Source organism: Triturus cristatus, chromosome 3_2, assembly GCF_964204655.1.
Source record: "Triturus cristatus chromosome 3_2, aTriCri1.1, whole genome shotgun sequence".
NCBI classification, from domain to species: Eukaryota; Metazoa; Chordata; class Amphibia; order Caudata; family Salamandridae; genus Triturus; species Triturus cristatus.
In genome coordinates this window covers 646,608,796-646,635,867 of record NC_140584.1, presented here as the reverse complement: position 1 = coordinate 646,635,867, position 27,072 = coordinate 646,608,796, and the positions used below count along the sequence as shown (strand labels likewise).

Genomic DNA, 27,072 nt, shown 5'->3' with positions numbered 1-27,072 from the left:
TTCCTAAGGTGCACAAGAACATGCCATTTCCACCGGGACGACCAATTATCTCGGGAATTGGCTCCATGACAGAGGCACTGGCTCAATTTGTGGATACCTTTTTACAGCCGTTAGTCATTAACTTGCCCTCATACATTAGAGACAGCACTGATCTTTTAAACAAACTTATAGATCTGGATTGGGATGACAACATGTGGTTTGCCACATTGGATGTGGAATCACTATACACGTGCATAAAACGAGAGTTTGGTGAATTAGCTGTCGACTCTTACCTTTCTTCTAGACATGCTAGCCTATTGGATCACAACTTGATGATCTTAGGAATGATAGACCTCATCCTTGATAATAACTTCTTCATGTTCAACACCACCTGGTATAAACAAGAGCAGGGTACTGCTATGGGTTCGAAATTTGCACCATCATACGCGAACCTTTTTATGGGGTGGGTGGAGCGGACCCATGCATGGTCTGTAGCGGCAACAGATTGGACCAAACATATCCAATTCTGGGGCCGCTACATTGATGATATCATTATTATTTGGACGGGTACAGGGCCTGAACTTAAAGAATATCACAACTTCCTTAATGACAACACTCTAAATGTCAGGTTCACTCTGGAAATGTCCCAAACAAGGATTCAGTTCTTAGATTTGGAATTGTATGTCAAAGGGAATACCATTCATAGCACCCTACATAGGAAAGAAACAGCGGTAAATAGCATCTTGCATTTTACTAGCTCGCATCCCCCTTCAACAAAGAAAGCCATCCCATATGGGGAATTTCTGCGGATTCGCAGAAATTGTAGTGAAGATGGCAAATTTGTTGAACAGTCTAAAAAAACTATAGACAGACTGAAAAGGAGAGGATACCATGCGCAATTACTTAAGACCGCTGTTAGTAAAGTACAGAACATCAAGAGAGAGTCTATGCTAAATTGCTATAAAAAGAAGACTGACCACAACTCACAGAGATTGTCATTTATTACTACCTATTCAACCTTGAATCATGAGGTGTTCAAATCTCTGGGTAAACATTGGGCGCTTCTTAAGGGGACACCAGGAATTGGTAACATGCTTACTGAAAAACCATCTATGACATTTAGACGTAGCAGAACCATTAGAGATGTATTATGCCCCAGCTACACTCTGCAGAAGGTCATCAAACCACAATCATGGTTGAGCAAGCCTATTGGTTTTTATGTATGCAGCACATGTAACATCTGCCATTTGGGATGCAACAAAACACTAACATTCAGCTATAACAGCAAGACTAAACACAGGATTGTACATTTTATTAATTGTCTCACCACTTATGTTGTTTATGTCATTATTTGTGGTTGTGGTAAGGTCTATGTGGGTAGCACTACTAGACAACTTAAGATGAGAATTCAGGAACATCGAAGAGCTGTACTAAATGGAGACCTTTCGTATGCCCTAGTCTCGCATGAATGCACAGTGGGTGTGGACCGGGCTCGGTTCCAATTCCATGGAATTGACACTGTCACAAATAACAGCAGGGGTGGAGATAGGGCGCTCAGGTTGAGACAATTGGAGGCCAGATGGATCTGTACTTTGCGTTCGTCTATTGAGGGTCTGAATGCTGATAGGGAATTACATTATTTTCTTTAAACAGTGCATGGCCCTAAATAATATAACGTCTGGTCTCCTATTTTCTGGTCCTGTACACATACACGTTGGACTGTGTGTGACAATCACTCAAAGGTTCTTGTATGCTTTGTTGAATGTGATTAGTCTGTACTGTGTTCCTGTGCCAATGATTGTTCTAAGTACACATGCATTGGATTATGTTGTACCGAATGTATCTTTGAAAAATATTCTTTGGATATGAGTTGTTCCTGCTCTTTACAAATCTACTCAAATTTGAAAGACAACAGACCATTATTGACATTGTTGAAAATATGACGTACTTGTCGATATTCTCTGTGTCTCCTCTCTTTTTCATGTACACCTTATTAAGTCTGGTCACCCTAATTCCTCTTTTTGGTGGAGGGTGGCTCTTGCTTTGCTTCTGTCTGATAGTTTTCCTCACAATAAGACGCTTCTCTGTGCAGCTTTAAATTAAGTGAAGATAGGGGATTGTGTGTGAATGTGGTATTTGACCACGTCAAGAGTGTAGTGCAAACATTCACCCCCCTTCTTTATAACAATGTTTCTCTTTATAGAGTCCATTGTTATCTGTTTTTGTTTGACACTCGTTTTAACCAATATCACATGCAATGCAATATATCAAAATATGGGTAGGAAGACGCCTATATTCACAAGCAAGAATAGGTGGGATCTACTACTTTTTTGGGTATTAAGCCGTCTTTGTACTTTCAATATCAGCCTAATTGCTTTTATCAATGAACCTATGTCGTCTATATGTTAGATGACTTTTGTGTGTGTTGTTTTAATAAAGTTTCGTGCAGTCAAAATTGTACATCACTTAGTTAATGTATAATTTCATGTACCCGCTACTATAATGCTGATTAATAGTTAAGGGCCAATATTCGCATTATGATTATGGCGTTAGCCTACAGCGCTATGTTTGGTGATCTTGGGGTTTGAAAAATATTACTAAAATAGGGTTAGTAGATGGACGTTCACTGCGGGCGTATAACCTGAAGTGTGAATACATGAGTGATTTAGATTCCCGTTCTAGTTGTTCTTCTTCTTTCTCAATCAGTTTGTCCAGGAAGCGCTATGGGCGTGAAACCGGAAGTATGTCAATTACATACAAACTTGACCCGGAAGCGTCTTAGTGCAATTGCTTCCTGCTTTGACGGTTTGGCGCTGATCGAGGTTTTTAAAAGCGCTTGTGCGGCAAAGTACTTTCTTCGCTACTTGTCAGTCCTGGTACGGGACGTGAAATACGGGGACTGTGCTGGACAACCCATTTCGGACGTGGCTAATACCACTATACGGTGAGCTTATAATGCAGGGTGCTCATACTTAGCTTAGGCTCTGACACGCTGTAGGTCTTTCGTGAACGGGGTATCGAGTTGTGTATATCTTGTAGCCTCTAATATCCGGTTCCTTACTGATGGGTTTTTTTGTGTGTGCATAAGTATACACATCCCCCGTCTTTGATGTATAACGTTTGTGTGGCGTGGATGCCAATAAAGTAGACGGGTACCACTGAGTGGTTTGTTTGCTTGATGCGGGTTTTTAAACTTATATTCGTGTTTTTTATTTGTTCATTGGTGAATTAGTCACCGCAATGTCCGTTCTGAACATGCATGTGTCTGGTTCTTTGATCAGTTTCAAACATGTTTAGCAATTTATCTAGACCAGCGTTGTCGTTGGGGAAGCCCGACTTTGATTGCGGGCAGTTTTCTGTTCCTCCGTTTTTCTTTCCTTTTTTGTTTTATGTCTCAACCGTATCACTCGTGATATGTATTGCGTTTGTGCGTAACCATGGGCTTAGGATATTCGAATGAAGTGCTTGATACATATTTTAGGATGATTTAATTGGATAAGCATGAAGGGTTGAATGCATTATCTGCAGTTGCTAAATTGCTCTCATGAGGTATGAGAATTGCAACCATTGAGTCGATATTCTTGTCTTACAGAATTAAGACCTCAGACAAAGATCGTTTACCCTTGGGTCTCTGAGGTCGCTGTGTCTCATTTTCGCCATACATTGGGTATGTCTTCTTTTTGACTATTTTTGTCTCATATCTTGTTACTTTTTCTCTTGGCATCTTAATATTAGTCACTCACTTAGGAAAGGCCTTTCTACTTAATATAGCTTGACGGATTTGACCTCTTCCTTGTTGCTGATCATCAAAGAAATATCCTACGCTCTAAATAATTTTGGTAAGCTTTAATACATAACGCATTGGTGATTTAGCCATGTTTACTTTAGACTACAGGTTTTTATTTGTCTGTTTCTCTCACTTATGTTTGAAGCATCCACGTTACCATTGGGAGTGCGTGGAACAAGAGTCACTAATTTCCAAAGTTTTTTCTTTTCACGGGTGTGGTAGGGTCTTTCTCTCCTTTGCTTTATATATACACATTTTTCCTGGAATGTGTTCTGTTTCCTAAATCACGTGGATAAGATGGTGGTTCTTTCGCTTTTTTTTTCTTTAGCGTTTCATTCATGGACATTTGACATTTTAGAAATTTTGTCTGTCTTTGATTATTTTGTGTGTTTCTTAAGAAAGTCTTTGTATTGTATGCCATTTCAGCCCTGAAGAAGCCCGTGTTTGGGCGAAACGCGTTGGCTGACTGTTTTGTGCGAAGTGCAACAAGAACAATAAAAGACGGAAGAAATAACACATCTCTCTTTCATGATTTGTTCTGTGTTGTATTGAAACTGCTTGTATCATTATATTGCCTCTCATCCAGTTTATTTTTCAAGTATTTATTTACGCTCTACAGGCAGCAGAGCGTTTGAGGTGGGCAATATCTTAAGTTACTGGTGACTGATTCTGGTGGTGCAGTCTTCTGTGACCCGGCTGCTTCTCCTTTCCATGTATATGTCAATTTAGGGTCGATTTGCACACCGGACGCACATTTACTAATTATTACTCAAAGCTTTCTCTCCCATAATGAATTTTGATGATGATAGAGAGGAATTAGCTAAAGACCTATTTAAACCAAATAGTGAGATCAAACAAACCATTTCTAATGGAACACTTAACAAAAAAGAAGGTCTTAAGAATAAGTTTCAAAAGCTTGAAAGGCTTAAGAAAAATGAGCTTTCAAAATGGTGGGATGGGGTAACACTCAAAAGATATCTTGAGAACAAAAAGGTCCCTAGAGGACTAAGGATACTTACATTCCCAAATTTTGATGATCTTGACCCAGACCTCCTACAGGATTGGGAGGATAACTTACATAATTCATCTTTTAATATGATGAAAATTTTGATCACACACGCTGAAAGAAAATGCCTCAAACTTCAGGCTGAGATTAAAACATTAGAGGAGGAAATTAAACAACTTAACTTAACAGAAGCCACAGCAAAGAATTATGTGATTCTTAAGGAACAGATAAGCAGTCATCAAATGGCTGTCAAGAATAGGAAACTTAATAAAATCATGCGTGACGACCGTGACTATGATCTAGGTCGCATCTTCACATTTGCCCCAAAGTTTGACAATATACAAGTTCCCAAAGATAAACAAACAGCGCCTTCTAACACTGGTAGTATATCTAGTATCAGTTTAAGTTCGGACGCTTCATCTATTGAGGATGCAGGCAGGGCAGATGTTACGGAACCAAATGCCCCAGGAGCCTGTTCTTCTACTTTTTTAGAGGAGGTTCTTCGCTTTCGAATTGGGAACAAAAAACCAAGAGACAAACCAGGAGAGGGGGTAGGAGAAAAAACGGCAGGAAAGGATCGTGTCTTGACAAGATTTCAAAAAAATCAAATGAACAAACGGTAGAGTTAGATAATGGGGATAGTGAAATACATTCATTTGAAACTGTTAATGATAATGACATGTCACATAACTTTGCCCTTACTTCCAAAGGTGATAATTTGGTCATCAATCTTTCTGATTACAACTTGAATGAACATGAATTCAATGTTTTGAATAAAGGTCTTGGATTTTGTCCCGTGTATGGGGGTTTGTTTTCGGACTTGCATGTCGATCTATTCAAGTTTGTAAGGCTTGCCAAACTCAAATGTCACTTTTCCCTTAACAACTATGAACGGTCGACTGTGTCTGTACCCAATGTATGCACTGATGTAACTGTCTCACATGTTAAAAATGTAGCCACATTATTGTCATTAGATTCAGACAATGAGTCTTCCTATGAACATGTACTTGCTAGCTTGAACATTGTTCCAGATTACACATGTGACAGTGGTCTTCGTAATTCTAGTAAATTCATGCCTCAGGGTGCACACCTAAATTCTTTGGATGTGTTTTACGAGCAGGTCACCAAAGAATTATATAACTTGGAAGACAAACATGGTAGTAGTTATAAGAAACACTTACAAGACAATCTAACCCCTTCAGAAAGAACTGCCATGCAGAATCTACGCAAGAATGGCAACATTATAATACGTGAGGCTGACAAGGGGGGCAACGTAGTCATTATGAATAGAACTGATTACGAGAAGGAGGTTGAAAGACAGCTTAGCAATACCACACACTACACAAAGCTTACTCTTAACCCCTGTACTGCGGCTACTGTTAGGATCAATACGCAACTAACCCATTGGAAGGATTTGGGCCTTATTTCTGATACGGAATATAGGTTTCTATCTATAAGTAACCCTAGATACCCTTGTATCTATTTGCTTCCTAAGGTGCACAAGAACATGCCATTTCCACCGGGACGACCAATTATCTCGGGAATTGGCTCCATGACAGAGGCACTGGCTCAATTTGTGGATACCTTTTTACAGCCGTTAGTCATTAACTTGCCCTCATACATTAGAGACAGCACTGATCTTTTAAACAAACTTATAGATCTGGATTGGGATGACAACATGTGGTTTGCCACATTGGATGTGGAATCACTATACACGTGCATAAAACGAGAGTTTGGTGAATTAGCTGTCGACTCTTACCTTTCTTCTAGACATGCTAGCCTATTGGATCACAACTTGATGATCTTAGGAATGATAGACCTCATCCTTGATAATAACTTCTTCATGTTCAACACCACCTGGTATAAACAAGAGCAGGGTACTGCTATGGGTTCGAAATTTGCACCATCATACGCGAACCTTTTTATGGGGTGGGTGGAGCGGACCCATGCATGGTCTGTAGCGGCAACAGATTGGACCAAACATATCCAATTCTGGGGCCGCTACATTGATGATATCATTATTATTTGGACGGGTACAGGGCCTGAACTTAAAGAATATCACAACTTCCTTAATGACAACACTCTAAATGTCAGGTTCACTCTGGAAATGTCCCAAACAAGGATTCAGTTCTTAGATTTGGAATTGTATGTCAAAGGGAATACCATTCATAGCACCCTACATAGGAAAGAAACAGCGGTAAATAGCATCTTGCATTTTACTAGCTCGCATCCCCCTTCAACAAAGAAAGCCATCCCATATGGGGAATTTCTGCGGATTCGCAGAAATTGTAGTGAAGATGGCAAATTTGTTGAACAGTCTAAAAAAACTATAGACAGACTGAAAAGGAGAGGATACCATGCGCAATTACTTAAGACCGCTGTTAGTAAAGTACAGAACATCAAGAGAGAGTCTATGCTAAATTGCTATAAAAAGAAGACTGACCACAACTCACAGAGATTGTCATTTATTACTACCTATTCAACCTTGAATCATGAGGTGTTCAAATCTCTGGGTAAACATTGGGCGCTTCTTAAGGGGACACCAGGAATTGGTAACATGCTTACTGAAAAACCATCTATGACATTTAGACGTAGCAGAACCATTAGAGATGTATTATGCCCCAGCTACACTCTGCAGAAGGTCATCAAACCACAATCATGGTTGAGCAAGCCTATTGGTTTTTATGTATGCAGCACATGTAACATCTGCCATTTGGGATGCAACAAAACACTAACATTCAGCTATAACAGCAAGACTAAACACAGGATTGTACATTTTATTAATTGTCTCACCACTTATGTTGTTTATGTCATTATTTGTGGTTGTGGTAAGGTCTATGTGGGTAGCACTACTAGACAACTTAAGATGAGAATTCAGGAACATCGAAGAGCTGTACTAAATGGAGACCTTTCGTATGCCCTAGTCTCGCATGAATGCACAGTGGGTGTGGACCGGGCTCGGTTCCAATTCCATGGAATTGACACTGTCACAAATAACAGCAGGGGTGGAGATAGGGCGCTCAGGTTGAGACAATTGGAGGCCAGATGGATCTGTACTTTGCGTTCGTCTATTGAGGGTCTGAATGCTGATAGGGAATTACATTATTTTCTTTAAACAGTGCACGTCTGGTCTCCTATTTTCTGGTCCTGTACACATACACGTTGGACTGTGTGTGACAATCACTCAAAGGTTCTTGTATGCTTTGTTGAATGTGATTAGTCTGTACGGTGTTCCTGTGCCAATGATTGTTCTAAGTACACATGCATTGGATTATGTTGTACCGAATGTATCTTTGAAAAATATTCTTTGGATATGAGTTGTTCCTGCTCTTTACAAATCTACTCAAATTTGAAAGACAACAGACCATTATTGACATTGTTGAAAATATGACGTACTTGTCGATATTCTCTGTGTCTCCTCTCTTTTTCATGTACACCTTATTAAGTCTGGTCACCCTAATTCCTCTTTTTGGTGGAGGGTGGCTCTTGCTTTGCTTCTGTCTGATAGTTTTCCTCACAATAAGACGCTTCTCTGTGCAGCTTTAAATTAAGTGAAGATAGGGGATTGTGTGTGAATGTGGTATTTGACCACGTCAAGAGTGTAGTGCAAACATTCACCCCCCTTCTTTATAACAATGTTTCTCTTTATAGAGTCCATTGTTATCTGTTTTTGTTTGACACTCGTTTTAACCAATATCACATGCAATGCAATATATCAAAATATGGGTAGGAAGACGCCTATATTCACAAGCAAGAATAGGTGGGATCTACTACTTTTTTGGGTATTAAGCCGTCTTTGTACTTTCAATATCAGCCTAATTGCTTTTATCAATGAACCTATGTCGTCTATATGTTAGATGACTTTTGTGTGTGTTGTTTTAATAAAGTTTCGTGCAGTCAAAATTGTACATCACTTAGTTAATGTATAATTTCATGTACCCGCTACTATAATGCTGATTAATAGTTAAGGGCCAATATTCGCATTATGATTATGGCGTTAGCCTACAGCGCTATGTTTGGTGATCTTGGGGTTTGAAAAATATTACTAAAATAGGGTTAGTAGATGGACGTTCACTGCGGGCGTATAACCGGAAGTGTGAATACATGAGTGATTTAGATTCCCGTTCTAGTTGTTCTTCTTCTTTCTCAATCAGTTTGTCCAGGAAGCGCTATGGGCGTGAAACCGGAAGTATGTCAATTACATACAAACTTGACCCGGAAGCGTCTTAGTGCAATTGCTTCCTGCTTTGACGGTTTGGCGCTGATCGAGGTTTTTAAAAGCGCTTGTGCGGCAAAGTACTTTCTTCGCTACTTGTCAGTCCTGGTACGGGACGTGAAATACGGGGACTGTGCTGGACAACCCATTTCGGACGTGGCTAATACCACTATACGGTGAGCTTATAATGCAGGGTGCTCATACTTAGCTTAGGCTCTGACACGCTGTAGGTCTTTCGTGAACGGGGTATCGAGTTGTGTATATCTTGTAGCCTCTAATATCCGGTTCCTTACTGATGGTTTTTTTTGTGTGTGCATAAGTATACACATCCCCCGTCTTTGATGTATAACGTTTGTGTGGCGTGGATGCCAATAAAGTAGACGGGTACCACTGAGTGGTTTGTTTGCTTGATGCGGGTTTTTAAACTTATATTCGTGTTTTTTATTTGTTCATTGGTGAATTAGTCACCGCAATGTCCGTTCTGAACATGCATGTGTCTGGTTCTTTGATCAGTTTCAAACATGTTTAGCAATTTATCTAGACCAGCGTTGTCGTTGGGGAAGCCCGACTTTGATTGCGGGCAGTTTTCTGTTCCTCCGTTTTTCTTTCCTTTTTTGTTTTATGTCTCAACCGTATCACTCGTGATATGTATTGCGTTTGTGCGTAACCATGGGCTTAGGATATTCGAATGAAGTGCTTGATACATATTTTAGGATGATTTAATTGGATAAGCATGAAGGGTTGAATGCATTATCTGCAGTTGCTAAATTGCTCTCATGAGGTATGAGAATTGCAACCATTGAGTCGATATTCTTGTCTTACAGAATTAAGACCTCAGACAAAGATCGTTTACCCTTGGGTCTCTGAGGTCGCTGTGTCTCATTTTCGCCATACATTGGGTATGTCTTCTTTTTGACTATTTTTGTCTCATATCTTGTTACTTTTTCTCTTGGCATCTTAATATTAGTCACTCACTTAGGAAAGGCCTTTCTACTTAATATAGCTTGACGGATTTGACCTCTTCCTTGTTGCTGATCATCAAAGAAATATCCTACGCTCTAAATAATTTTGGTAAGCTTTAATACATAACGCATTGGTGATTTAGCCATGTTTACTTTAGACTACAGGTTTTTATTTGTCTGTTTCTCTCACTTATGTTTGAAGCATCCACGTTACCATTGGGAGTGCGTGGAACAAGAGTCACTAATTTCCAAAGTTTTTTCTTTTCACGGGTGTGGTAGGGTCTTTCTCTCCTTTGCTTTATATATACACATTTTTCCTGGAATGTGTTCTGTTTCCTAAATCACGTGGATAAGATGGTGGTTCTTTCGCTTTTTTTTCTTTAGCGTTTCATTCATGGACATTTGACATTTTAGAAATTTTGTCTGTCTTTGATTATTTTGTGTGTTTCTTAAGAAAGTCTTTGTATTGTATGCCATTTCAGCCCTGAAGAAGCCCGTGTTTGGGCGAAACGCGTTGGCTGACTGTTTTGTGCGAAGTGCAACAAGAACAATAAAAGACGGAAGAAATAACACATCTCTCTTTCATGATTTGTTCTGTGTTGTATTGAAACTGCTTGTATCATTATATTGCCTCTCATCCAGTTTATTTTTCAAGTGTTCTGGGACTCGCAAATTGTGTAATCGCAATTTTTGCGAATCGCAAAATCAATATCGCAAATTGTGATTGTGATTTGCAACATTTTAGCGAAGTTTTTAAAGCATCTCATTCTCATCTCGGAGATTGCGAATCGGTAAAAATCACAATTTGCGAGTTGCAAAAATATAGCTTGATGCATATGCCCCTTAATTTACCTGACGGCCCCCAGCGCCTTGACACCCTCATGGGTGATTAGTTCGATCTTAATAAATACCGGACTCATTTTGTCTGTGAGATCAGTATTGAAAAGTGCTAGGAAGTCACCCGTGTGGATCGGGCCAAAACTGGATTTGGGGAGAAGGTCCTAAGCTTTGCTTCTGCCCTACACTCACCTGCACTCTACACCTCACCTCAAGCTTCTGCCCTTCCTTGGGTAGCGTAGCAGTTGCTAAAGCGCGTGCTACCTTCCATGCATTTCGAAATGGGGTTTATTCAACCCCACCGGATATGCATCTTTGTCAATGTTGGTTCCTTACCATCCAGTGACCCAGGGAAAAAAATAGTGGCACACTTACCCAGAGAAGGTATGAATAGAATAGTCTTTGCTGATGATTGCAAAAAGCATGAAATTGCAAAGATTGTCAGTAATTACTGAGCAGTATTGGATTACAAAGAATATGGAGAAATACCTGAGGATTTCAGAATGGCAATGTGGCTACATACCGCAATGCAAGAACTACGTCCTCATTGTCGTGAAACGCGCTAGTGGCACACGTTTTATTTGTTGTACGCAGGTGGACTTCACAATTCCAAAATACATTTACTGTGTGTTTTCATACATGCCTGACCTAACAGCTTGTCATCTGCCATTATATAAAGATTTACAAAACAAGTAGAGGGCCAGCTATGGGATGTTCACATTCCACATACCGAATATTGACATTTTTGCCTGTGGTTCTTAACCCCCTTGAGGTTCAGCCACCAATGAACCCAAACTTCATATCGACAGTAAACAATTGCAATGGAGGAAGCACTCAAACTGTTAATTTTACAATGTATATTTAGGAAAGAATGCTGTTTCCATCCAATTTTCTTGGGTTATAGTTTACTCTAGCCAATCTTCTGACATTCATAAAATACTTCATTAGCAAAGTACATCAATCATAAAAGCAATGTCAGCTGTGCACATTGCTTAAGTTTGCATTTCCAGAACTAAAACTGAGAGGAGAAAAAACCTCTGGGAGTTCAGTCAAGTGGATCAAGAAAGGTAGCATGAATAGTAGATATTGCAGGGACAAGAAGCGCCAGGAAGCTCAAGAGTGCCCAACCAACATGGACTAACGTTCTGACACACTGTTTCACATCCCAGAGCCGCTTAAACAGGAAGAGATCAAAAGGTAGAATGCGGTATCACAGGACGTAATCAGTGCCATGTTGACTTGGGAATGTTTCATGGAACTTCTATGATAGAATGGCTCTAACCCAGTTGGTGATATATGACTCAGGAATTCCAGTTGGTGATATAAGACTCAGAAATTACAGTTGGTTGATTCTAGGAATCAAGCTCCTTGAATGGCATCCAAATTGTCAGCACCCATGCCGAACAATGTAGAGAGGTGGAAGACAGAGATGCGGCAATCCCATTGACATTCTGTAGAAGCATTTCCATATATACCTACTCACTCAGAGACAAGCAGTCTGTGTCCAACACCACAGTCTGGAGATAAATCCCGTGGCGGCCCTTGCAGGTAAGAGTGGCAAGCAGTGTGGCGGGTGCGGGGGCTGGAAGTAACATACGATGGGTTAGTGAAAATAAATAAAATCACTTACCTTGCTCTCACCTGCAAGCTCAAGGAAAGGGGTTTTATTTATTTATTTATTTTCACTAACCTGTTGTATGTCACTTCCACCCGCCCCATTGCCCCTCCACGCTTGCCTGCACGGGCTGTCACTGGATGAATCCCCCACATGAACAGATGTGCACAGATAACACACTAAACCACCCTGCTAACTCTGGGTGTAAGCTTCTCTTGACCATAGGGCAACACGGACTGCATCGGTTGCACGGGCACACCACTGCTCAGTCCGCTGGGGCCCAACATGCACAGTCTACAAGATCAAAGCAGCACAGCTTTGCGAATATCATGCACAGTCTGCTGGATCATGAGTTAAAGTCCTTCAGTAAAGTGTCGCACAGTCTGCTGGATCATGAGTTACAGTCCTTCAGTGAAGTGTCGCACAGTCTGCTGGATGATGAGAAGTCCTTCAGTGAAGAGTTGCGCAGTCTGCTGGATCATGAGTTACAGTCCTTCAGTGACGTGTAGCACAGTCTACTGGATCATGAGTTAAAGTCCTTCAGTGAAGTGTCGCACAGTCTGCTGGATCATGAGTTACAGTCCTTCAGTGACGTGTCGCACAGTCTGCTGCATCATGAGTTAAAGTCCTTCAGTAAAGTGTCGCACAGTCTGCTGGATCATGAGTTACAGTCCTTCAGTAAAGTGTCGCACAGTCTGCTGGATCATGAGTTACAGTCCTTCAGTGAAGTGTCGCACAGTCTCCTGGATCATGAGTTACAGTCCTTCAGTGAAGTGTCGCACTGTCTGCTGGATCATGAGAAGTCCTTCCGTGAAGTGTCGCACAGTCTGCTGGATCATGAGTTACAGTCCTTCAGTAAAGTGTCGCACAGTCTGCTGGATCATGAGTTACAGTCCTTCAGTGAAGTGTCGCACAGTCTCCTGGATCATGAGCTACAGTCCTTCAGTGAAGTGTCGCACAGTCTGCTGGATCATGAGTTACAGTCCTTCAGTGAAGTGTCGCACAGTCTCCTGGATCATGAGCTACAGTCCTTCAGTGAATTGTCGCACAGTCTGCTGGATCATGAGTTACAGTCCTTCAGTGAAGTGTCGCACAGTCTCCTGGATCATGAGTTACAGTCCTTCAGTGAAGTGTCACACAGTCGGCTGGATCATGAGTTACAGTCCTTCCGTGAAGTGTCGCACAGTCTGCTGGATCATGAGTTACAGTCCTTCCGTGAAGTGTCGCACAGTCTGCTGGATCATGAGTTACAGTCCTTCAGTGAAGTGTCGCACAGTCTGCTTGATGATGAGAAGTCCTTCAGTGAAGTGTCGCACTGTCTGCTGGATCATGAGAAGTCCTTCCGTGAAGTGTCGCACAGTCTGCTGGATCATGAGTTACAGTCCTTCAGTAAAGTGTCGCACAGTCTGCTGGATCATGAGTTACAGTCCTTCAGTGAAGTGTCGCACAGTCTCCTGGATCATGAGCTACAGTCCTTCAGTGAAGTGTCGCACAGTCTGCTGGATCATGAGTTACAGTCCTTCAGTGAAGTGTCGCACAGTCTCCTGGATCATGAGTTACAGTCGTTCAGTGAAGTGTCGCACAGTCTCCTGGATCATGAGCTACAGTCCTTCAGTGAATTGTCGCACAGTCTGCTGGCCCATGAGTTACAGTCCTTCAGTGAAGTGTCGCACAGTCTCCTGGATCATGAGTTACAGTCCTTCAGTGAAGTGTCACACAGTCTGCTGGATCATGAGTTACAGTCCTTCCGTGAAGTGTCGCACAGTCTGCTGGATCATGAGTTACAGTCCTTCCGTGAAGTGTCGCACAGTCTGCTGGATCATGAGTTACAGTCCTTCAGTGAAGTGTTGCACAGTCTGCTTAATGATGAGAAGTCCTTCAGTGAAGAGTCGCACAGTCTGCTGGATCATGGGAAGTCCTTCAGTGAAGTGTCACACAGTATGCTGGATCATTAGTTATGGTCCTTCAGTGAAGTGTCACAGTCTGCTGGATCATGAGTTACAGTCCTTCAGTGAAGTGTCGCACAGTCTCCTGGATCATGAGTTACAGTCCTTCAGTGAAGTGTCGCACAGTCTCCTGGATCATGAGCTACAGTCCTTCAGTGAATTGTCGCACAGTCTGCTGGCCCATGAGTTACAGTCCTTCAGTGAAGTGTCGCACAGTCTCCTGGATCATGAGTTACAGTCCTTCAGTGAAGTGTCGCATAGTCTGCTGGATCATGAGAAGTCCTTCCGTGAAGTGTCGCACAGTCTGCTGGATCATGAGTTTCAGTCCTTCAGTAAAGTGTCGCACAGTCTGCTGGATCATGAGTTACAGTCCTTCAGTGAAGTGTCGCACAGTCTGCTGGATCATGAGTTACAGTCCTTCAGTGAAGTGTCGCACAGTCTCCTGGATCATGAGTTACAGTCCTTCCGTGAAGTGTCACAGTCTGCTGGATCATGAGTTACAGTCCTTCAGTGAAGTGTCGCACAGTCTGCTGGATCATGAGTTACAGTCCTTCAGTGAAGTGTCGCACAGTCTGCTGGATCATGAGAATTCCTTCCGTGAAGTGTCTCACAGTCTGCTGGATCATGAGTTACAGTCCTTCAGTAAAGTGTCGCACAGTCTGCGGGATCATGAGTTACAGTCCTTCAGTGAAGTGTCGCACAGTCTCCTTCATCATGAGTTACAGTCCTTCCATGAAGTGTCACAGTCTGCTGGATCATGAGTTACAGTCCTTCAGTGAAGTGTCGCACAGTCTGCTGGATCATGAGAAGTCCTTCCGTGAAGTGTCTCACAGTCTGCTGGATCATGAGTTACAGTCCTTCAGTAAAGTGTCGCACAGTCTGCTGGATCATGAGTTAAAGTCCTTCAGTGAAGTGTCGCACAGTCTCCTGGATCATGAGTTACAGTACTTCAGTGAAGTGTCGCACAGTCTGCTGGATCATGAGTTACAGTCCTTCAGTGAAGTGTCGCACAGTCTCCTGAATCATGAGTTACAGTCCTTCAGTGAAGTTTCGCACAGTCTGCTGGATCATGAGTTACATGCAAAAACAACAATTGATGGACAGAATGCAGAACAATGTCATACATTCACCACAGTACAGAGATCTGGGCCTAAATCCACCGTTTTTTTGCTCACCATGCCATTCCAGTTTGAACCCAGCCATATGCAAATCAGTCTTGACCCTGTGCCCCATGGGAACAGTCCGCCCGAACTGCCAAGCCAGGTCCTCCCTGGACTGGAAACAAGCATCCTAGGACCGGTTTCGGGCTTTCAGCCCTCGTCAGCCAGGATAGCTTGATTCCAGTGGCATGGAGAGCAAGGGACTCACGTCTGAGCATACCCTTCCCACTCGGGGTGACAAATGCAAAAACAACAATTGATGGACAGAATGCAGAACAATGTCATACATTCACCCCAGTACAGAGATCTGGGCCTAAATCCATCGTTGTTTTGCTCACCATGCCATTCCAGTTTGAACCCAGCCATATGCAAATCAGTCTTGACCCTGTGCCCCATGGGAACAGTCCAGCCCGAACTGCCAAGCCAGGTCCTCCCTGGACTGGAAACAAGCATCCTAGGACCGGTTTCGGGCTTTCAGCCCTCGTCAGCCAGGATAGCTTGATTCCAGTGGCATGGAGAGCAAGGGACTCACGTCTGAGCATACCCTTCCCACTCGGGGTGACAAATGCAAAAACAACAATTGATGGACAGAATGCAGAACAATGTCATACATTCACCCCAGTACAGAGATCTGGGCCTAAATCCATCGTTTTTTTGCTCACCATGCCATTCCAGTTTGAACCCAGCCATATGCAAATCAGTCTTGACCCAGTGCCCCATGGGAACAGTCCAGCCCGAACTGCCAAGCCAGGTCCTCCCTGGACTGGAAACAAGCATCCTAGGACCGGTTTCGGGCTTTCAGCCCTCGTCAGCCAGGATAGCTTGATTCCAGTGGCATGGAGAGCAAGGGACTCACGTCTGAGCATACCCTTCCCACTCGGGGTGACAAATGCAAAAACAACAATTGATGGACAGAATGCAGAACAATGTCATACATTCACCCCAGTACAGAGATCTGGGCCTAAATCCATCGTTGTTTTGCTCACCATGCCATTCCAGTTTGAACCCAGCCATATGCAAATCAGTCTTGACCCTGTGCCCCATGGGAACAGTCCAGCCCGAACTGCCAAGCCAGGTCCTCCCTGGACTGGAAACAAGCATCCTAGGACCGGTTTCGGGCTTTCAGCCCTCGTCAGCCAGGATAGCTTGATTCCAGTGGCATGGAGAGCAAGGGACTCACGTCTGAGCATACCCTTCCCACTCGGGGTGACAAATGCAAAAACAACAATTGATGGACAGAATGCAGAACAATGTCATACATTCACCCCAGTACAGAGATCTGGGCCTAAATCCATCGTTTTTTTGCTCACCATGCCATTCCAGTTTGAACCCAGCCATATGCAAATCAGTCTTGACCCAGTGCCCCATGGGAACAGTCCAGCCCGAACTGCCAAGCCAGGTCCTCCCTGGACTGGAAACAAGCATCCTAGGACCGGTTTCGGGCTTTCAGCCCTCGTCAGCCAGGATAGCTTGATTCCAGTGGCATGGAGAGCAAGGGACTCACGTCTGAGCATACCCTTCCCACTCGGGGTGACAAATGCAAAAACAACAATTGATGGACAGAATGCAGAACAATGTCATACATTCACCCCAGTACAGAGATCTGGGCCTAAAACCATCGTTTTTTTGCTCACCATGCCATTCCAGTTTGAACCCAGCCATATGCAAATCAGTCTTGACCCTGTGCCCCATGGGAACAGTCCAGCCCGAACTGCCAAGCCAGGTTCTCCCTGGACTGGAAACAAGCATCCTAGGACCGGTTTCGGGCTTTCAGCCCTCGTCAGCCAGGATAGCTTGATTCCAGTGGCATGGAGAGCAAGGGACTCACGTCTGAGCATACCCTTCCCACTCGGGGTGACAAATGCAAAAACAACAATTGATGGACAGAATGCAGAACAATGTCATACATTCACCCCAGTACAGAGATCTGGGCCTAAATCCATCGTTTTTTTGCTCACCATGCCATTCCAGTTTGAACCCAGCCATATGCAAATCAGTCTTGACCCTGTGCCCCATGGGAACAGTCCAGCCCGAACTGCCAAGCCAGGTCCTCCCTGGACTGGAAACAAGCATCCTAGGACCAGTTTCGGGCTTTCAGCCCTCGTCAGCCAGGATAGCTTGATTCCAGTGGCATGGAGAGCAAGGGACTCACGTCTGAGCATACCCTTCCCACTCGGGGTGACAAATGCAAAAACAACAATTGATGGACAGAATGCAGAACAATGTCATACATTCACCCCAGTACAGAGACCTGGGCCTAAATCCATCGTTTTTTTGCTCACCATGCCATTCCAGTTTGAACCCAGCCATATGCAAATCAGTCTTGACCCTGTGCCCCATGGGAACAGTCCAGCCCGAACTGCCAAGCCAGGTCCTCCCTGGACTGGAAACAAGCATCCTAGGACCGGTTTCGGGCTTTCAGCCCTCGTCAGCCAGGATAGCTTGATTCCAGTGGCATGGAGAGCAAGGGGCTCACGTCTGAGCATACCCTTCCCACTCGGGGTGACAAATGCAAAAACAACAATTGATGGACAGAATGCAGAACAATGTCATACATTCACGTCCATCATTTGTTTGTTGTAACGCTTTTCGCCCTAAGTGGGATGGGTATTCCCAGACGTGGGACCCGTGCTCACTACGCCACTGGAGTCTAGCTATCCTGGCTGATGACGGCTGATAGCCAGAAACCGGTCCTAGGATGCTTGATTCCGGTCCAGGGAAGACATGGCTGGGCAGTTCGGGCTGGACTGTTCCCATGAGGCACAGGGTCAAGACTGATTTGCATATGGCCATGTCTAAACTGGGGTGGTGTAGTGGGCAAAAGAACGATGGATTTAACCCAGATCTCTTGACTGGGGGAGAATGTCTGCATTGTCAGCATTCCGTCCATCATTTGTTTGTTGTAACGCTTTTCGCCCTAAGTGGGATGGATATTCCCAGACGTGGGACCCGTGCTCACTACGCCACTGGAGTCTAGCTATCCTGGCTGATGACGGCTGATAGCCAGAAACCGGTCCTAGGATGCTTGATTCCGGTCCAGCGAAGACATGGCTTGGCAGTTCGGGCTGGACTGTTCCCATGAGGCACAGGGTCAAGACTGATTTGCATATGGCCATGTCTAAACTGGGGTGGTGTAGTGGGCAAAAGAACGATGGATTTAACCCAGATCTCTTGACTGGGGGAGAATGTCTGCATTGTCAGCATTCCATCCATCATTTGTTTGTTGTAACACTTTTTGCCCTAAGTGGGATGGGTATTCCCAGACGTGGGACCCGTGCTCACTACGCCACTGGAGTCTAGCTATCCTGGCTGATGACGGCTGATAACCAGAAACCGGTCCTAGGATGCTTGATTCCGGTCCAGGGAAGACATGGTTTGGCAGTTCGGGCTGGACTGTTCCCATGAGGCACAGGGTCAAGACTGATTTGCATATGGCCATGTCTAAACTGGGGTGGTGTAGTGGGCAAAAGAACGATGGATTTAACCCAGATCTCTTGACTGGGGGAGAATGTCTGCATTGTCAGCATTCCGTCCATCATTTGTTTGTTGTAACGCTTTTCGCCCTAAGTGGGATGGGTATTCCCAGACGTGGGACCCGTGCTCACTACGCCACTGGAGTCTAGCTATCCTGGCTGATGACGGCTGATAGCCAGAAACCGGTCCTAGGATGCTTGGTTCCGGTCCAGGGAAGACATGGCTTGGCAGTTCGGGCTGGACTGTTCCCATGAGGCACAGGGTCAAGACTGATTTGCATATGGCCATGTCTAAACTGGGGTGGTGTAGTGGGCAAAAGAACGATGGATTTAACCCAGATCTCTTGACTGGGGGAGAATGTCTGCATTGTCAGCATTCCGTCCATCATTTGTTTGTTGTAACGGATCATGAGTTACAGTCCTTCAGTGAAGTGTGTGGTACTTTAAATTTTGGGACCACGTAGGAGGCATGGCCCTACCCTGCCTATTTCGGTATCAGCGAACCGCGAATGGCCAATGCGGTATGTACAAGTGTTTTGCATAACGTTTCATCGATAAATTCACTTTGTATACGATATTACACATTGACTTCGTGGGTTCCATTTTAGAGCGGTAGCCATCTTATGGTTGCCCTCACATAGGCTGCACATTAGGGACATGCACAGGCCTTCAGAACACATGTACCTTCTATTGACTTCTCTGTGACCTGTGCGGACTGACTCCACTGCCCGAGGCCAGTCCGGTCTCACGAGCTCCCCTCCCTACGGCCACCTGTGATTAGCATCAGGGTTTGACACACCATAAAGCCTTTCATCCCACAAAACCCCCAACAAATCTCTTTCACACCTGACTTCCTGCTTTATGGCCTGTTTTACGAGGAGGAGGTGCCCGTGTTTATTGGGGTCTGCTGATATCTGATGAGGGATCTGAGCCTCGCTGGGTAAATAATTGTGGGCTGGCTGAACTGAAATGTGGGATGGTCATCATGACTCTGCCTTTTCGTTTGTAATGAATACATATGAATGACCATATCGTAAAACGAGGAATGTGTGCCTGAAGCATGATATTTTGTATATAAGGAGAAGACTGGTTTTGTAATGTTGAGCAGTCTCCTGAGAGCATACCCGTGTGTACTTCTAGGATTGCTGTTACTGGCTGCAGTCAATAATAAAACGATCTTTGACGCCATCACAAGACTCCTGTGTTTCTGTGGTCCAAGACAGGAAGAACTCGAAGTCATAGGGTGCTACCCCTGGCACCGCTGGGGTCCTAAATTCCTCAGTACTTCAAGTGTCGCACAGTCTGCTGGATCATGAGAAGTTCTTCAGTGAAGTTTCACACAGTCTGCTGGATCATGAGTTACAGTCCTTCAGTAAAGTGTCGCACAGTCTCCTGGATCATGAGTTACAGTCCTTCAGTGAAGTGTCGCAGTCTGCTGGATCATGAGTTACAGTCCTTCAGTGAAGTGTCGCACAGTCTCCTGGATCATGAGTGTTGGACCCGGCCTCGTAGAATGGCCCTCCGTGCCCCCGCACCACCGAAACCTGGTACCTGCAGCCCAAGCACACGGCCCAGCCGAACCTCCCCACCAGGACACACGCACCGACCCAGACGTCCCCATCCATGGCCTCTCTCCTTTCGGCCACCCCGGGCCCGCGTGCCCACTTCATGCACCAAGATGGCCGCCCGGCCCCTGCGCGACCCGGGCCTAGAGGCGCCACTCCGGCTGGAGGACATCACGCTTCCAGGGGATGAGAGAGGGAGGAGCAGTTTCTATCGCACCTCTGAACTCCCCCGGGACGATGGGTTTCGATCGGCCCTCCGGCCTTCCTGAGGGCTGGCTCCGTGCCTGCTGGGTGTCTGGGACTCCTCCCGACCCGGCCCTGAAAGGATCAAAAGACTATAGCAGGAAATCCCGACAAGCGACCCCCAGGTGACAAGACCCCTGCCTGCACAGACTCCGGACATCAAAGAGGGGTCGACCTATAACAAGGGGTGCTCTGGGTCTGTCCGGCAGATTCGACGCTGGAACAACGAGAGCCTGCCGACGTGGTCGCGGCTCATGGAACTTGGACCCTCCTGAGCCCTGCTGAGTGACTCGCGGCTCCCTGAAGATCGTAAGACCTCCGAACTTGTACCTGAGCCCTGCTGAGTGACTCGCGGCTCCCTGAAGATCGTAAGACCTCCGAACTTGTACCTGAGCCCTGCTGAGTGACTCGCGGCTCCCTGAAGATCGTAAGACCTCCGAACTTGTACCTGAGCCCTGCTGAGTGACTCGCGGCTCCCTGAAGATCGTAAGACCTCCGACCTTGTACCTGAGCCTGCTGAGTGACTCGCAGCTCCCTGAAGATCGTAAGACCTCCGAACCTGTACCTGAGCCCGCTGAGTGACTCGCGGCTCCAACCGACTCTCACGGTCCCGCCGGACCCCGACTACAACATCGTATCCCCCAGCTCGAGGATTGTGAGCTGTGCGCCGGATACGTCCCTGCTTGAACCTTTACCAGAGACTGTCCCGCTACCCCCTACCCCTTCCGAGACTCTTGAGCCCGTGCTCACCTTGTACATATTTGCAGTGATAACCTACTTGATAAAGATTGTTTTCTCAGAATACCCGGTGTGGTCACTCTGTGTCGTGTGGTGCCAGAAGTACGATCCTAGATACGAGATTCCTCCCCCTGGGGAGTCTCCCGCCAGTGCCCGGCTACGATACTTTGAGGGTGGGTCTCAGGGTAGTCAGGACCCCTTCCAGGCTCCTCTGAGGTCGCCGTCTAACATTGGTGGCAAGCGACGGGATTCGGGCCCATCACCTAGAGATCGTACCGTGAACAACGGAAGCACTACCGACAAAGATGGCAGAAGGAAGCGCCGTGAGCCCCGCAGAAACCAGCGCCAACAGGGTGTTCCAGGTGGAGCAGCTAGAAGAATACACACACAAAGAGCTAAAGCAATTTTGCAAAGAACTTAAAATCGCTACCACTGGTCTCAACACTAAAGAGGATTTGCAGAAAGCGCTGAAAACTTGGGTGGAGACCGGGGCCTCCCGCCCGGAAGGCACGGGGGAGCGCCCCGACGAAGCCGAACCCCCCCAAAGTGAAAGCAGTAGCAATCAGGTGCGAGGCATCGTACCAGACGGGGGCCTATCCCCGGAAGAGCTCGCGGACAGAGAGAGAAGCCGCAATCATGAACTCGAGTTAGCCAAACTCAAAATCGAGGGCGAATTGAAGTTAGCGGAAAAAAAGCTAGCAGTAGAGCAAATGCGGGTACAAGGCGAACTAGAAGAAAAGAAGCTCCAACGGGAGCACGAAGGAAGGAAGCTCCAACTAGAGCACGAACGCAGCTTGAAAGAAATCGAGCTCAAGGCCAGAAGCGAGGAAGGAAGGCCCCCGGGAAACCGAGAGACGGCCTCCCCAGCGGAACAGAAGGTCCACATCCCCAAGGATGTGGTCAAGGAATATTATAAAAACGATGACATTCAGCAATGGTTCAGGGCCTACGAGGTCGCCATGACCTCCCATCGGATCCCGCAGAAGGACTGGGGGGCGGGGTTGTGGGGGCGGTTTCTGAGCGAAGGAAGGGACACCCTGCTCGACCTACCCCTCTCCCTGCAGACCTCCTACAGCCACATGAAAGAGGCTCTACTCACAAGATACGGCCTCACCCCAGAAATGTACCGTCAGCGATTCCGGGACTGCAGGAAGATCCCGGGCACCACCTGGGTGGAGTATGTAAACTTTTTCAGTCGGGCCTTCGATGGGTGGATCAAGGGCAGCAAAGTCACCACCCTTGCCGAACTCACTGACCTCATGTTGTGGGAACATCTGGCTGCGAACTGCTTCATAGAACTACGTCAGCATCTGCTTGACAGCAAGCTCACAGATCCCCGGAAGCTGGCTGTGGAGGCCGACCGCTGGACCAACACCCGGGTCTCCCGGGGCATGGTAGGAGAGTACCCCCGAGCCAGTCAGGGACCACCCCGCCAGAGAGGGGGAGGGAACCAGGGAGGGCCGAGAGAGTCCCAGCCTAGCCCCCCGAAGACACAACCTCCACCTTTCCCGGCACCCCCCCCCGGTGACAGGGCCCCCTGGGAGACGGGGACACCGGGTGACCGTCACATGTTTCCGTTGCCAGAAACCCGGGCACTACGCCAATGACCCAGAGTGCCCCATGGCCACCCAAGTCTCCCCTACCACCCCTGCGAGACAGATAGCCAACGTAGCTCTGGGGGAGGAGGTTGAGGAAGCCGAGGAGTGGGAACCCGCAGCGATGGCCCTAGTATCCCTGGGAGATAGGGAGATGATCCCTGGTAGCCTCCTACCCTCCAACACACAGAAATACGGGCAGCTCGTCAAGATCAATGGCCACCAGATAGAGGCCCTGCGGGACACCGGGGCCAGTATCACCGGTGTCCTCAGGCACCTAGTCCCCGAGGAGCAGATCCTCCCCAACGTCTTTTGCCCCGTAATATCCGCAGACAATAGAGAAAGTATGTGTCAGGTAGCCCTGGTGCCGTTTGAGTGGGGAGGGGTGATAGGTAAACTCAAGGTGGCCGTAAGAACCTCCCAGCCGGTCGACTGCCTCTTAGGGAACGACCTGGAGAGTTCTCCCTGGAAGCACGTCGAGCGCAAGGCCCACCTAGGAATGATGGGACTCCCCGAGTGGGTGTGCGCCACCACCCGATCTATGTCAGCCCGACTCACTCCCCGGAGAGAAGTCGAGAACACCCCGATCGAAGAGACCAGTACAGTCCCCGCCGAGGGTCCTCCCGTCCCCCCATCAGAAGGGTCCGTCGCCCGCGACGAACCCGCACCATCCGACCCCGCCCCGGTCCCCGAGTTGGGAGATCTACCCGAGTTGGCCCATTGGCGCCACGAGGGCGGGCCCACTCGGGAAGAATTTTGCCGGGAGCAAGCCACTTGTCCTTCCCTGGTCGGGCTGCGGCGCCAGGCCGAGGGCCAAGCCGCAGGTGACCAGACCGGGACACACCGAATCTATTGGGAAAATAACATCTTGTACAGTGAGCAGAAGTCGGTGGAGCTGGGATCCGGACGGGTACTGGTGGTACCCCTCCGCTTCCGAGATTTCCTCCTGGGCTTAGCCCACGACGTCCCCCTCGCCGGCCACCTGGGTCAGGACAAGACCTACAGCCGTCTCGTGACCCATTTTTACTGGCCTAGAATGAGAGCAGCGGTAGAAGCCCACTGCAAGTCCTGCCCCACGTGCCAGGCTAGTGGGAAGAGTGGGGGGAAGTGCAAGGCTCCCCTCCAACCCTTCCCAGTCGTCAGTACCCCTTTTGAACGAGTCGGAATCGACATCGTGGGACCACTGGACCCCCCCACCTCCCAAGGCCACCGTTTCATCTTGGTTCTCGTGGACCACGCCACCCGCTATCCTGAGGCTATTCCCCTACGCACCATTACGGCCCCCGTGGTGGGCCGGGCCCTGATGGGGATCTTTTCCAGGGTGGGTTTTCCCCGCAAGGTCGTGAGCGATCGCGGCACTAATTTTATCTCGAAGTATATGACGTCCCTGTGGCAACAATGTGGGGTGTCCTATAAGTTCACCACCCCGTACCATCCCCAAGGGAACGGCCTAGTAGAAAGGTTTAACAGGACTTTGAAAGGGATGATCGCTGGCCTAGAAGAGCCCCTCCGGCGTAAGTGGGACGTCCTGCTCCCCTGCCTCTTGTTCGCTTACCGGGAGGTCCCCCAGAAGTCCTTAGGGTTCAGCCCGTTTGAATTACTCTATGGACACCCCGTCCGAGGTCCCCTCAGTTTGGTTAAGGAAGGGTGGGAGGCAGCACCCCAGACCACCCCCCGAGATGTGTTCCAATACGTCCTGGCCCTCCGGAACCAGACCAGGAAGTTCCGAGAACTGGCCGAGGCCAACCTGGAGGCAAGTCAAGAAGAGATGAAGCGCTGGTACGACCAGAACGCCACTCTGGTCGAGTTCCAGCCGGGCCAGCAGGTGTGGGTCATGGCCCCCGTGAAGCCTGGCGCCCTCCAGGACCGATGGACTGGGCCCTACAAAGTGGTTGAGCGGAAGAGTGAAGTCACATACTTGGTGGACGTCCAGTCGCCTCGGGATCCCCTCCGGGTCCTGCACGTGAACCGCCTTAAGCCTCACTTCCAGCGGACAGAACTGAGCCTCCTGCTGGCCACCGATGACGGGCCGAAGATGAGTCGGATCCCCTCCCGGACATCCTGTGTGTCAAGGAGCAGGATGGCTCCGTAGAAGGAGTGAACCTCTCCCCAGCCCTCACTGCCCAGCAACAAGCGGACTGCCGCCAGCTCCTAAGACAATTTTCCGACCTCTTCTCCCTGACCCCCCGGGTCACCAACTGGTGTGTTCATGACGTGGACACCGGGGACAGCCCGCCGGTGAGACACCGAGCCTACCGGGTTCCTGACCGGGTCCGGTCCTGCATTCAAGCGGAAGTCTCGAAGATGTTGACCCTGGGGGTGATCGAGCCCTCTGACAGTCCCTGGGCCAGCCCCGTGGTCCTGGTCCCGAAGGCAGCGGCCCCCGGTGTCGCCCCCGAGCTCCGATTCTGCGTGCACTACCGGGGGCTCAATGACGTTACCCGAGCCGATGCCCACCCCATTCCACGAGCCGACGAACTCATTGACCGACTAGGGGCGGCCCGGTTCCTCAGCACATTCGACCTCACCTGCGGATACTGGCAGATTGCGCTCACCGAAGGGGCCAAGGAGCGGTCCGCTTTCTCCACCCCCGATGGGCACTACCGCTTCCGCGTAATGCCCTTCGGGATGAAAAATGCCCCGGCCACTTTCCAGCGACTGGTGAATAGGGTCCTGGCCGGGCTAGAACAGTTCAGCGCGGCATATCTGGACGACATCGCTGTCTTCAGTTCAGAGTGGAGTGAGCACCTCCAGCACCTCCGGAGGGTGCTAACCGCCCTGCGCCAGGCAGGCCTCACAGTAAAAGCCAGCAAGTGCCAGATCGGGCAAGGATCCGTGGTCTACCTGGGGCACCAGGTCGGGAGCGGCCAGGTCGCCCCTCTACAGCCAAAGATCGACGCCATCTGGCCTGGGAACCACCCATCACCCAAACGGAGGTCCGAGCCTTTCTGGGACTCACGGGCTACTACCGAAGATTCATTCAGGGGTATGGCAGCCTTGTCGGCCCTCTCACAGAACTCACGTCTAAAAGACAGCCAAAGAAAGTGCAGTGGACGGCTGCCTGCCAGGAAGCTTTCGATGCCCTAAAAAAGGCCATGTGTACTGCCCCCGTCCTCCAGGCTCCCGACTACGCCAAGGAGTTCATAGTCCAGACCGATGCCTCCGAGCATGGCATTGGGGCCGTCCTATCACAAGTGAATGACCAAGGCCTAGACCAGCCCGTCGCCTTCCTCAGTCGGCGGCTGTTGCCCCGAGAACAGAGATGGAGCACCATAGAGCGCGAAGCCTTTGCCGTGGTCTGGGCACTCAAAAAGCTACGACCCTACCTGTTCGGCACCCATTTCAGAGTCCAAACTGACCATCGGCCCTTCCGATGGCTCATGCAGATGCGAGGAGAAAACCCCAAGCTACTGCGGTGGTCAATCTCCCTCCAGGGGATGGATTTCACCGTAGAACACCGCCCTGGTACGGACCACGCCAATGCTGACGGCCTCTCCCGGTTCTTCCGCCTCAGCGAAGAGAACCCCCCAAGCTGGGGGGGACGCGTGTTGGACCCGGCCTCGTAGAATGGCCCTCCGTGCCCCCGCACCACCGAAACCTGGTACCTGCAGCCCAAGCACACGGCCCAGCCGAACCTCCCCACCAGGACACACGCACCGACCCAGACGTCCCCGTCCATGGCCTCTCTCCTTTCGGCCACCCCGGGCCCGCGTGCCCACTTCATGCACCAAGATGGCCGCCCGGCCCCAGCGCGACCCGGGCCTAGAGGCGCCACTCCGGCTGGAGGACATCACGCTTCCAGGGGATGAGAGAGGGAGGAGCAGTTTCTATCGCACCTCTGAACTCCCCCGGGACGATGGGTTTTGATCGGCCCTCCGGCCTTCCTGAGGGCTGGCTCCGTGCCTGCTGGGTGTCTGGGACTCCTCCCGACCCGGCCCTGAAAGGATCAA

At 48.0% G+C, this 27,072-nt stretch overlaps 1 protein-coding gene across 2 annotated transcripts in view; it reads left to right on the top strand.

The window, feature by feature from the left end:
* Positions 1 to 27,072, top strand: part of LOC146857886 (uncharacterized) — a 324,761-nt gene that overhangs the window by 124,532 nt on the left and 173,157 nt on the right. The window lies entirely within an intron of this gene.